The following is a 13779-nucleotide window of genomic DNA, read 5'->3' on the forward strand; positions in this document are numbered from 1 at the left end:
CATCAAACTCCCAGGTCCAAGCCATCCTCCCACCTCAGTCTCCCAAGTAGCTGGGACTATGCCACCATGTCCAGCTAATTTTATGTTTTGTAGAGATGAGATCTTACTATGTTTCTCAGACTGGTCTCAAACTCCTGAACTCAAGTAATCCTCCCACCTCAGCCTCCCAAAGTGCTGAGATTTCAGGTATGAGCTACAGTGCCTGATTGATTTGTATTTTTTGTAGAGACAGGGTCTTACCGTGTTGCCCAGACGGGTCTCAAACTACTGGACTCAGGCAATCCTTCTGCCTCTATACAAAATAGTCTTTTAAATAACATTAAATCACATTTCATACTATAATACATAAAATCATATTAAAATATGGAAAAATAAAAGGTAAACACATGACAACATTACTTTTTTTAATGAACTCTTACTGTATTTTTCTGAACCCCTCTCTCATCATTAACCAAGGCTAATTTTCCATGGATGATATAATGCTGATATTTCTTTCCTATTCACTTCTCAAGAGTGATAAAATTAGGCCTTTCTGCTTAACTTTTTGAAGACCAACCATCTGATTCCAAATTCCTCTGTAGGATGAAATCAATTTGCTGTGACTTACTACAAATTGAGCAAAAGACAGTCATCTTCAGACTTGCAACTTTAAAGGAAAAAAAAAAGATTCCCGTGAAAATCCTAGAAAAAGGCTATCTTTGGAAAAATATGTCTTTATTACAGCTTCCTAGTATTTTGCTAGTTCATTTTCACCATACGCTCAGCTTCACAAAAGTTTTTTTAAATGTTAAGCAGACTGAGAAAGGGGATAAACATAAAATAGCTAGTATTAGTAACCATGGGGAAATATGAAAACTTGTTTATGAAGTAAAACACTTAAGCCATGAGATGATGAAGGTTAACGTTTTGGAAAGAAAAGTTATTAAAGTTTCTTTGAGAAACAATTTAATCCTGGCAGCCAAATTAGAAACAACAGAGGAGCTGGGTGACTCATTGGCCAGAATTCCTTACGCATTCTCTGGCACCAGGAATTGGGAGGGTTTATAGTCTCAATCCTACAACTGCAATGAGGCATTTGTGAGTAAAATTAACTGTGGTTGTCCAGAGTAAATGCAGGTTAGGCTGATAACCACATTCTCATTCAGAGTAAATCAATAGATCAGTCAGTAGTCAGGGATTGAAAAGCAGATATTTAATAGTCATTTGGTGGTAGTCATCCCATTTTACTACAATGTCAAGAAATAGCAGCAGTGAGAAAATTGCTAAGGAAAAAAAGAGAGAGAAATCTTTACCCTCATCAGCACATATCAGAACTGACGTGTTGAACGTGCCTTGCTGTGGCACTCTTCAAAGCTCTTGACTTAGCGCTTTTACCCTTCACAACCACCCTCTGAGATTTGCTCACAGTCTAGAAAACTGGAACCCAGTCTAGGAATGATTGGGAGTGAAAGGCCCAATTCTCGGTACATATCTTGACCAGAAACCATGTAAAGGAAAATAATTCATTCAGGAACTGGTTCAAGTGGTTTGTGAGAGACAGGAAAGTTCTTCTTCAAAGTTTGTATCTTAGAACTGCATTATAAGGAGTTACAATTTCTTGCTCTATGGCCATTATCCACGATTAGCATAAGCATATACCCATGTATATACATGATCTAAATCAGCTGTCTTAAATCAGCTGCCTTGACTCTCACTGGCATGTCTGTACAGAACTGGGCAACCTCCAAACCCTGGTGACCCTCCTGACTTTCTCTTGACTAGCTTCCTCTTCTTCCTTATCTTTTTTCCCCCTTTATCTATTCAGGAAATTTCCAAGTTTTTAGCCAGTGTGGATTTTTCCTGAAGTTATATACTCGTTTCCAACAATTTAGTGGCCTGCACGGGGATTCTATTTTCCCTCTGGGGCAGTCCTTGGTCCCTCTTGTGGGGAGGTGCCCTGCCGCCCTATTGTGCTAGCCCCAGCGGAGCGAGCCAGGACTTACCTGTACGAGGAACAGATTTGGATTCTCAGCAACGCAGGGGAGAAGGAGAGACTTGCAAGACCACAGTGACTGGGAGACCCTGTGCATGAGCCAAGGCAGGGAAAACTGCAGGAGGGCAGCAGAGTACTTCCTTGGTGGTCAGCTCTTGAAGGGAATATGTGTGTGTGAGTGAATAGTTAGAGTTAAGATGGAGTGAATGTGGGATGAGTGTGTATAACATTCAGGAGGGAAAATGGAAGGGAGAAAGGTTATCTCCTGAGGAAAAGGATACAGGCAAGGTATTTCTGATGTAAGAAATTGAGGACAGGATAGGCGAGACATCCTGGATCTAGAGGATCTGGGGGATTGGGCCTTCTGGGAAACAGACAGATGAGACATCCATGGTCCGGGAGATCCGGGGTATTGAGTCTGCTGAGAAGTTTTTTTCTCTGGTTTGGGGTGGGGTGGGGTATTAAGTCTACTTAGCACCCTATATGAGAAATACTTCTAGTAAGACTGGGACAGGAGGTAAGGCAGGAAACAAGTGAGATGAAAGTGATCTAATCTCTCCTGACAGTCTATTAGGACTCAAGCTGAAGTACTGGAAAGAGAATGAAAGGCCCAAACATAAGAAAAAGCAACTGATGATCAAATATTATTGCTTTCTTTGGACCCAGGAGCCAATCTTAAACCCTGCTGTTTTCTGGCCAAAATCTGGCTCAGATGGAGACTGGGTCTGCCAACTCTTAATAGTGTATGTTAACAACAAGGGTTTGGCGTCCTCAGAGGAAATAGAGTATGCCCTATGCCAGCAGCCAGGGCCTGTTTCTCTGTACCCCTTGAAGGACTTAAAACAATAAATAGTTGTGGCCAAGAAGTTAGACAGAGAAAGCAACCAATGAGACCCTTTAAATCATCTTCCCCCATTTCTAACTCCTAATGCGCCCACCACATGGCCACAGACAGAAGTCCCGCCTCCCACTGATGGATGATCTGGAAGGAGTGGGCAAATTGATCAGTTTTTAGGTCCCCAGCTATATACCTGGACTGAATTAATGTCCATCTTAGATATTCTCTTCTCGAAAGAGGAACAAAACATGAGACGCAGGGCTGCTATGGTAGCTTGGGAATGAGATCATCCTGCTGGCCAAGAAAGCCTGCTGCAGGCAGACCCCAGGTTCCCTGCTCAGGACCCCCACTGGGACAACAATAATGCTGCCTGCAGAGAGAAGAGAAGGACTTGGGTAAGCGAATTATAAGAGGATTAAAGAGTCAGCATCCAGACCTCACAACCTTACTAAGGCCTTCGATGTACAGCAGGAGAAAGATGAAGGACCCAGAGAGCAAATGAGGAAGTATGCCGAATTAGACCCAGAGAGCCCTCTAGGGCAAGGTATATTAAAATTACATTTTGTTACAAATAGTTGGCCTGACATTGCTAGGAAGCTGCAGAAGATAGATGGAAGAACTGGTCAGTCTTGGAAGAACTTTTAGAGTAAGCACAGAAGGTATATGTGAGAAGAGAAGAAGAGAGACAAAAGCAAAAAGCAAAGATTTTCTGGCAGAACTCACCTGGGCAGACTATGCCAAGGACCAAATTCTGACCGGTGTCCTGAAGTGTGATACACAGAGAGGGAGAAGGTGAGATCAAAATGGGATATGGGGCCAGGCGCGGTGGCCCATGCCTGTAATCCCAGCACTATGGGAATCTGAGGTGGGTGGATCATGAGGTCAGGAGTTTGAGACCAGCCTGGCCAATATGGTGAAACCCCGTTTTTACTAAAAATACAAATATTAGCCAGGTGTGGTGGTGCTCTCCTGCAGTCCCAGCTACTCGGGAGGCTGAGGAAGAAGAATCACTTGAACCCGGGTGGCAGAGTTTGCAGTGAGGCAATGTTGTGCCATTACACTCCAGCCTGGACAACAGAGTGAGACACAGTCTCAAAAAAAAAGGTTGATGGGGGGACATGGGAGGACCATAGTATGTGTTGTAAAAGGTGGAAATGTAGAGCAGATGAGGATAAGCAAAAGCAGAAGAATCCTGGAATAGAAGAGAAAGTGGACAGGATAGATATTACAAATGTAGGGAAACAGGCCATTTTAAGAGAGAATGCCCTGAAATCGAGGCCGCAGAGGAAGTTCTTCCACTCATGCTGGCTTTTGGGGAGGAAGGATAGTGGGAGTTGGGGCTCTTTCTTTTCCATCTTGAGTCCCACCAAAAGCCCTTGATAAATTTGGAGGTGGGACCAAACCATGAAGAAATAACGTGTCTCATAGATTCTAGAGTGACCCGCTCTTCCTTTTGCTTCTCTCCAGAACACTTAAATTTCTATTCTGAAGAATTATTAGTATTTGGGGTAAAGGGGGAAGGATTCACGGCCAAGATTTTAGAAAATGCAGAGGTAAGATATAAAGATTAAATGACTAATATCCAATTTTGCTAAACCCCGAAGTAGGTACTAACTTATTAAGAAGAGACTTGATGCTGAAGTTAGGCCTAGGACTACAGGTAGGGCCAAGGGGATTCTTCCCCTCTCTACATTTGTTGACTACTGTAAATGAAAAGAAAATTCACCCTGATGTATGGTCAAGAGAAGGAAGTTGAGGGAGGCTCCAGATTCCCCTGACACAAATTCATTTAAAGATTCCTGGGGAAGTGGCTAGGAGAAAGCAGTACCCAATCCTCTTAAAATGTCGGATAGGATTGAAACCTGTTATTTAGAGATGGGCTTTTAGAGCCTTGTATGTCTCCATATAATACCTCTATCTTGCCTGTCAGAGCCTGATGGATCCTATCAATTAGTACAGGATCTTAAAGCCACAAATGAAATAGTACAAACCACTCATCCAACTATGCCAAACCCATCTACTATTCTTAGCAAAATTCCCTGTAGTCATCAATGGTTTACTGCCACAGATTTGAAGGATGACTTTTGGGCATGCCCTCTGGCTGCACACAGTTGAGATCTGTTGGCCTTCGAATGGGAGGATCCCCACACAGGGCAAAAACCACAGTGCCAAGAGACCATATTATCCCAAGGGTTTGCAGACTCACCAAATATTTTTACTCATGCTCTAGATAAAATAATAGAGAACTGGAGATCCCAACATAGTTACATTTAATTTGGTACATGGATGATATTCTTATAACTGCTGAGGATACAGAAAAGGTGAGTATTACATGTATGTTTTAAATCACCTGTATTCAAAGGTGCTATGGGTTTCAAAGGAAAAGCTTCCATAAGTTGATCCAGAGGTTAGATATTTAGGTCATCTAATTAGTGCAGGCAAAAGAAGTATTGGGCCTGAACAAGTTGAAGGGATTATGTCTTTACCCTTACCCGGAACAAAACATGAGCTCAGAAAGTTCCTAGGGCTAATTGAATGTTGCAAATTATGGATTGACTCCTATGCATTAAGAAGTAAATGTTATATAAAAAACTAACTTAAAGAGGACCAGACCCACTCATATGATCCTCTGATGAGATGGATCAAGTGAATGAACTGAAGGCACATTTAATGTCTGCCCGTGTCCTGACCTTGCCTTCCTTAGAGAAACTTTTCCAACTTGTTGTGAATGTAGATAATGGAGTAGGCCTGGGGGTGCTCACCCAAGACTATGGAAGTCACCAGCAGCCAGTTGTCTTTCTGTCTAAAGTCTTGGGTCAGTTGCCAGTGGGTGGCCTCAGTGTATCCAATCTGTGGCAGCTACCACCATATTAGTAGAAGAAAGTAAAGAAAATTACCTTTGGAGGGTATGTGACTGTGAGTATGCCCCATCAGGTTAAAGCTATTTTAAATCAAAAGGCAGGAAGATGACTTACCAATTCTAGAATTCTAAAGTATGAGGCCATTCTGCTTCATAACTTAACCATAACAACTGATTGCTCACTCAACCCTGCAGGTTTCCTAACTGGAAATCCATTGTTACAGATGGAGCATTTATGTCTGGACCTAATTGATTACCATACAAAGGTGCGACCAGATTTGTCTGAGACCCTTTGTAAGACCAGATGGCTTGTATTCATAGATGGGTCCTCACAAATGTTTGATGGGAAATGACAATGGGTACTCAGTAGTGGATGGAGAGACCCTTGAAGAAATTGAATCAGGGCAATTACCCAATAGTCACTCTGCCCAGGGTTGTGAATTATTTGCTGTTAGTCAAGCTTCGAAATACTTAGAAAATAAAATAGGAACCATTTATACAGACTCTAACTATGCCTTTGGAATCACATGTACATTTGGAAAAATTTGGGCTGAAAAAGGTCTGATGAGCAACCAAGGCCGAGAGCTTGCTCATGAACCATTGGCTGTGTTTTGAACAGTCTCCAATTAGAGAAGAAATAGCTATTGTACATGCCCCTGGACATCAACATGATTTTTCATTTGAAAGTCAGGGAAACAACCTTACAGACCAGGTGGCCAAAAAGGCAGCCGAGGCCGCCGAGCCAATGTTTCATCTAGCTCCCTGCCTTCTTTCTCCTAAAATAGTTCCTATTTTCTCTTCTATTGAGAAGGAGAAACTGACAGAAATTGGAGCTAAGAAAAATTTGGATGGGAAATGGATTCTCCCAGACCAGAGGGAGATGCTCTCTGTCTCTTATGAAAGAAGTCTTATCTTCACCAAGGAACACACCAGAGTTCTCCGGTCTTGTATGATGCAGTTCTTAGAGTCTGTGGATGTATTGGGATTTACACTCTGGCCAAGCAGGTCACAGATGGCTGTTTCATCTGCAAGAAAACAAACAAGCAAGGCTCTAAAGCAATTATCATTGGGTGGAAAAACTCCATGGTTAAGGCCATTCCAAAGTGGATTACACTGATATGCCACCAGTAGGCTTTAACCTTGGGTGGAAGAACTCCATGGTTAAGGCCTTAACCACTGGTGGAAGAACTTTCATTGGGTGGAATAACTCCATGGTTAAGGCCATTCCAAAGTGTACAAGTGGATTACACTGAGATGCCACCAGTAGGCCAATTGGTGATAGTTGATCATCTCACTTATTGGGTAGAAGCTATTCTTTTCTTGAAAGCTACTGCTAATAATGTAGTAAAGGCCTTAGTTGAGCATATTGTACAGAGATTTGGATTAATAAATAACCTTGACTCAGGCAATGGAATGCACTTTACCACAGATATCATTAAGAAATTGGTCCAGACATTAAACATAGAATGCCAATATCATATTCCTTGATATCCTTCCTCAGGTATGAGAGTAGAAAGAATGAATCAGACACTTAAAAATCACTTAACTAAGTTAATTTTAGAAAGCCTCTCATTGTGGACCAAATGCCTTCCTGTTGCCTTATTAAGGATCAGGATGGCTCCCTGGAAAGACATAGGTTTATCTCCATATGAGATGCTATATGAACTACCTTAATTACATTCCTCAGCTGATGTTCCTACATTTGAAACAAAAGATCAGTTTCTTAGAAATTATATACTTGGTCTCTTTTCCACCCTCTCCCCTCTTCAAACCAGAGGTCTTTTAGCACAGTGACCACCTTGGAATTTCCAGTACACCAACATCAGCCTGGAGATCACATCTTCATTAAAGAATGGAAAGGAGGGAAGCTTCAGCCAGCTTGGGAAGGACCCCATCCTGTGCTGCTGACCACCGATACTGCCATCCCCACCGCCAAGAAGGGATGGATCCCCCATACTCGGGTCAAGAAGGTATCTGCTTCCTCAGGTTCCTGGGCAATTGTTCCCGGACCAAACCCTACCAAGTTAAAATTAAGAAAAATTTGATGTATTTCTACTTCTATTTTTCTTTCCTTCCTTTTGTTACTCCTCATTTATCATTAATATAACTAGATCAGATTCCCCTCAAAGTTATAACCTTTGGTGCTTGCCTTGTGGAAACTTACGTAGTCAAAGACAGTTAACTTCCTCAGAGAAATACTTATGCTTTGGTCCCCTAATCGATTTGGCAGTTCCCAGTCCTCACTGATGCGTCAGGTTACAGTGCAGGAGTCAATTCCTTGTTCCTACTGACTGGCAGCCATACAATAGCTGGGATTACCCAATATGGAGGCTGGACTTCTGCTGGAGGAGTTTGTACTCATCTCAGATCCAGCCTCCACTTCACTAAAGGGACCTCTTCCTCTGTTGCAAAATTTACCAATGCAACCCTATCCTCATTTCTATCATGATTTCTGCAATTACAGGTAGAAACCCTGTTATAAATCACCTTTACGGCGTTGGGGAAAATGTAAACAGGAAAGATCCTGTAGGTATGTTTGAAATATGCCTTCTTCCCTTTCTTCCTTCCCCTTCTCCAACCCCAGCCATCTCAGCCTTAGATTAAACATCAACTATTCAAATTATTCCCACACCTAATGATAAAACAAAGGTATCAGTAGTGCAGATAAATGATCTGAAACAAACCCTAGCTATTGAGACAGCAAATCAAGATGCAAATGCCTGGTTAGAATGAATTAAATATTCTGTCTGCACGCTAAATAAAAGTGACTGTCACACTTGTGCGCATGGTAAGTCAGAGGCACAGATCGTCCCTTTCCCACTGAAGTGGTCCTCTCACCAGACAGATCTGGAATACATGAGTCTTTCAAGATTCCACCGCCTGGAACAATGAACTGTGCCAAGCTCTCTCTCTCTGCTATATCCTGAAGTCCAACACCCTGTGAGTCAGCCCCCAAGGGCTGTTAAACCGCCATCTTTCAAGGTAGAGTTTACTTTATGCCTCTTATGACAGAAGGAGAACTTCATATTCCTTGGAAATTCACAGGAGACAATGAAGTAAGGCACTTCCAAGAGCTAATGCATCAGTCTTCCATCAGCCATCCCCAAGCGGACAGATGGTGGTATTGTGGGGGACCTTTACTGGACACTCTGCCAAATAACTGGAGTGGTACTTGCACTCTAGTCCAGTTGGCTATCCCTTTTACCTTGGCATTTCATCAACCAAAGATAGAGGAACCCCACCAATGACATATAAGAGGAGCCCCAGATGAGTCCTTTGATTCTCATGTGTACTTAGATGAAATCAGGATCCCAAGAGGAGTTCCAAATCAATTTAAAGCCAGAGATCAGAGAGCTGCTGGATTTCAATTAACACTATTCTAATGGGTGACAATAAATAAAAATGTAGACTGGATAAATTTTATTTATTATAATCAACAATGATGTGTTAACTATACAAAAGATGCTGTTAAAGGAATCCCAGAACACTTAAGGTCTACCAGCCAAATGGCATGGGAAAACAGGATTGCTCTTGACATGATGTTAGCTGAAAGGGGTGGTGTTTGTGTAGTAATTAAGACCCAATGCTGTACTTTCATTCCAAATAACACAGCTCTAGATGGAATTATCACAAGAGCCTTACAGGGATTTATGGCCATACCTAATGAACTAGCCAGAAATTCAGGAATAAATAACCCCACTTCAAACTGGTCAGATAACTGTTTGGCAAATGGAAGGACACTTTGGCATCAGTCCTCACTTCCCTGGTAGAGGTATTAGATATGCTTCTTCTTGCAGGATGTTGTTATACCCCGTGTTGGAGGACATGTGCAAAGGCTCATAAATACTACCCAGCTAACCTATCTCCAACTCCTCTTCCACCCTATCCAGAGAAATTGCTTCTATAGGAAGACCAAGCTGAACAATGAAGCAAGGACCTATTAGATAAGTTTGAAGAAGAATTATGAAATAAAAAGAGAAGGGAATTGTGAAAGATGAGAAAGTTCTTCAAAGTTTCTATCTTAGACTACATTATAAGGAGTTATAATCTATTACTCTATGGCCATTATCCGCTATGCATAAACATTTACCCATGCATATATATTCTCTAAATCAGCTACATCTTAAATCAGCTACCTTGACTCACTCCAGCATGACTGAACAGAGCTGGGCAAGCTCCAAACTCTGGTGCATGCCATTCCTTATTTGGAAGCCCTCCTGACCTTCTCCTAACTAGCTTCTGCTTCTTCCCTGTCTTCTTCCTTGTCTTCCTTCCCCTTTATCTACTCAGGAAATTTCCAAGTTTTTAGCCAATCAGGTCAAGCATAGAATATGAGGTCCCATTCTGGCCAATGGAAGTTGGACACAGCAGTAGGGCAATTGTGTCAGGTTATGAAAATTATAAATATCTCTGTCTCCTTTGTTCAGGTGTGGTCTCATGAAAAGACTGCTGGCGAGTTGCACCTTTTCTGCAGAAAGTAAACTAGCCATCCATTGTGAGCAATACATTGTCTTGGTGTGGGTTCTTCCTGATGTTATAAACTCATTTCCAACAAGTTGGAGAATCAAACTTTTGCTATTGTTAGCAAACACAGATTCAATTAACTCTTCTGATCCATAAACAATTTATTTCAATTTGGAGGCCAAAAAACCCCACAGAAAACCCCTCATATTGGGTTTAGTGATGACTAGTTATAGTTAAAACTATATTAATTATCGGGGCCCTTATTTTTGCCTAGATTTCTTTAAAATGGCTTTTAGTCAAATTTTTCATAAATTTTTCAGATTTTTCAGGTGTCAATATTCACAGAAATACTCTAATATGGTCATAGAATCCTTGTATGGTAATTTTCAATTATCTGGTACTATATTTGCAGAACAGTAAAAACTTTTATGGAAACTTACTTAAAAATATCTCAAAGTACAAAGAATGTAATCCTCTTAGTCCTACTTAAAAATGTATCAGTAATACATTTATTCAAATGGAAGTGACAACGTCTAAAGCTGTAAAAACACTTTGTAAGTGCTTGACTTTCATTTATGTAGAAGATGCATCTTATGTTTTAGAACCCATGCCTCCTTGCAGCCATCTTCCACTGGCTCAGGGATGGTAAAGGGGTTTTCACTCACAGGCCAACTGATTAACAGAGAGTGGCAGTCTGGGAGGCAGTGTTGAGAGGGATTTTAAAGTTGCACCTGGAGTTAATGTGCAAAACCATCACAATTGGTTAGTCATGTTTTTTTATGTGCACAGAGAGTCAGTGGATTTGTGGCATGTTCTAGGGGTTTGCTATCACTGTCACTCCTGATGGGAGCTGATATCTGAATTTTGGGTCAAGTATGAAGGGAAGATACTAACATTTGAGTGTTTCTACAAATACAGTAAGGTAGCAATGACAGCATTGCCAGGAAACTCATTTTCTTACAAGTAGGTATAACGCTAATTCTCTGAAAAAAAGCTCTTAGATGAACAAAAATGAGTTTCTAATCTCTTAAACTATGTAACAGAGAAAGAATGAAATCACTGACCAAATGGGAGATGAAAGAGATAGAGGATGTGAAAGAAAGCGTGAAGCCAGAATCTGCTTCTATTTTGTCTTTTAACTGGAAAGGCCACAATATTCAGCTCTTATCCAAGATGTGCAAAAACAACGACTACAACAACGAAACGTGGCTGCCTCATTTATAGTAACATGGCCACAAAGAAAATCTAAAATATAGTTAAGAAGGAGTTTTTGTAAGCTACTGTGGAGCCTGAAAAGATTCATCCGTATTCCTTTAGATTAACTCACACATGGAAAAATAGTCCAAGAAATAAGAGTTAGCAGCACAGCGAGGAAAGATGGGAGATTGTAATTTCTCAAGGGAAAGTATCTGAACTTAGATATAATCTTTATTTCTTGGCAAAAAAACACAAAAAACTAGCATGGTAGATTTTCCAACTTCTTTAATAACGTAAGATGCAAGCCATGTCATTGACTTATGGCAAGTATTTTATTAGGTCCTGGGTTCCCTGAGGCCATTAATTTTGGCTGTCCCAAGGTCATTGTTTGCCAGGAGTATTTAAAGTAGTTGGAGATAATTATATGAAGAGAATTGCTGGTCAAACCAGGCCTGGCTTCACAGATGTGCAAATTTTGAAGTTATACAGAGCTCTGTACTTAGGTGAACTCAGTGCATGGAAGGACTTCACTCTTGGTTGATGCTCCATTGTCACCATCCTGAGATTCTTAATAACTTTAGAGCAGAGGTTCTCTCATTTTTATTTTACATTGGGCCCTACAACTTATGTAGCTAAACATGTTCATTGCATGTTATTTGTATGTAACATGCATATTTTAGGCCTGCTGTCTGTTTTAGCCATGTTTCTGTGTGATCTTTGCATGTTTTGCACACGTGGTTTCCACATTGCAAGTTTTTTCCATGCCACAGGCATGTTTTTGCATGTTTTAAACATGTTTGTGCATTCTCTGATTGCTCCAGACATAATGCTTGCAATTAGTATCCATGTTATTGGCATTGTTTGCACACTATATGTGTGCTTAAGGCATGCTTTTCACATGTTGTTTGCATGCTTTTGGTACATTGTTTCATGCTCTTTGCATGTTTTAGTGCACTTTGTATGTGTGTAGTGCACATGTGGTATGCATGTGACATACATGTAGTATGCATGCAGTGTGCAGAGTATGCATGTTGTACATATGTAGTGTGCATGTTGTGTACATGGTATGTACATGTAGTATGCATATAGTGCACACAGTATGCAAGTTGTATGCATGTAGCAGGCATGTCTCACACATGCGGCATGTATGTAGTACACATTTGGTACACATTGTATGAATATTGTAAGAATGTTGTATCTGTGCATGTAGTACTCACATAATAGGCATGTAGTGTGTGTTTTTTCCATGTTGCCTTTACGTTGTGGGCATGCTGTTTTTCTCCATGTTGTTTGTATGTTGTGGCAATGCTGAACGCAAGTAGTATGCATTTTGTTCACATGGAGTATGCATGTGTGCACGTTGTTTGCATGTAGTGTGCATCTGGCATGCATGTATTTAGAATGCATGTACTACACATGTTTGTTATGGTTTGCATGTTTTGCATGTGACATGGATGTTGTATGCATGTATGTGTGTCATGAGTATGTTGTAGGCATGTTGTATGCAGTAGTGTGCATGTAGCATGCATGTTGTAGGTGTGTTGTATGCATTTAGTATGCATGTTGTGTGCATGTAGTGCATTTTGGGGCAGAGTTCACACATGTAGTATACATGCTGTAAGCATATATCATGCATGATATGCACATACATGCATGTTGCATGCATGCAGTATGTATGTGCTGTGTATGTTGTATGTTTTCTGCGTGTTGCATACATGAATGCATTTGTATACATTTTATATGTGTATTATGCATGCTTATGTATGTAATGTGCATGTTGTATGCATGTTTTACACATGCTGCATGCATGTTGTATACCTGTGCTATGGTTATTTGCTGCACCCATCCACCTGACATCTAGGTTTTAAGTGACACATGCATTAGGTATTTGTCCTAATTCTATCCCTCCCCTAACCTCAGGTGATGCACTTACCTTGACCTCCTAAAGTGTTGGGATTATAGGCATGAACCACTGTGCTCTGCTAGCAAAGCAGATTTAGTTAACATATATGCATGAAAGTTACCAAAGAATTGTGACTCAAGGAGGCAGTTAGAATTGAGGGTTTATATACCATCTTAGGCTAGACAAAGGAAAGGGCTTCATTTCTGGAGGAGAGGGATAAGATGAGGGCAAGGATTTGAGGGCAGCATAGGGATTAAGGAAAGGAAAGTTTGGTAAACAAGGGTTGTTTAGTATGTTTGTTACACAGATAAGCATCTTGTCCAGTACTAAGAGTTGTCTCTGAAGTAGTTCTTTTTTGAGTATGAGAGGAGATATCTTTAAAAACAGAAATTTATGGCCTGCTTTTCAACAAAAAGTGGGAATACAGAGAGCTAGTTGCCTTCACCTCAAAACAATCCTGATACCAAACTGGTATGTTTTGGGGAGGCGTATTCTGTTCCTTTTCATGCCTTTAGTCTCCAGTTCCCCAGAAGAGAGAACTGAGA

Source organism: Callithrix jacchus, chromosome 9 (assembly GCF_049354715.1).
Source record: "Callithrix jacchus isolate 240 chromosome 9, calJac240_pri, whole genome shotgun sequence".
NCBI classification, from domain to species: Eukaryota; Metazoa; Chordata; class Mammalia; order Primates; family Cebidae; genus Callithrix; species Callithrix jacchus.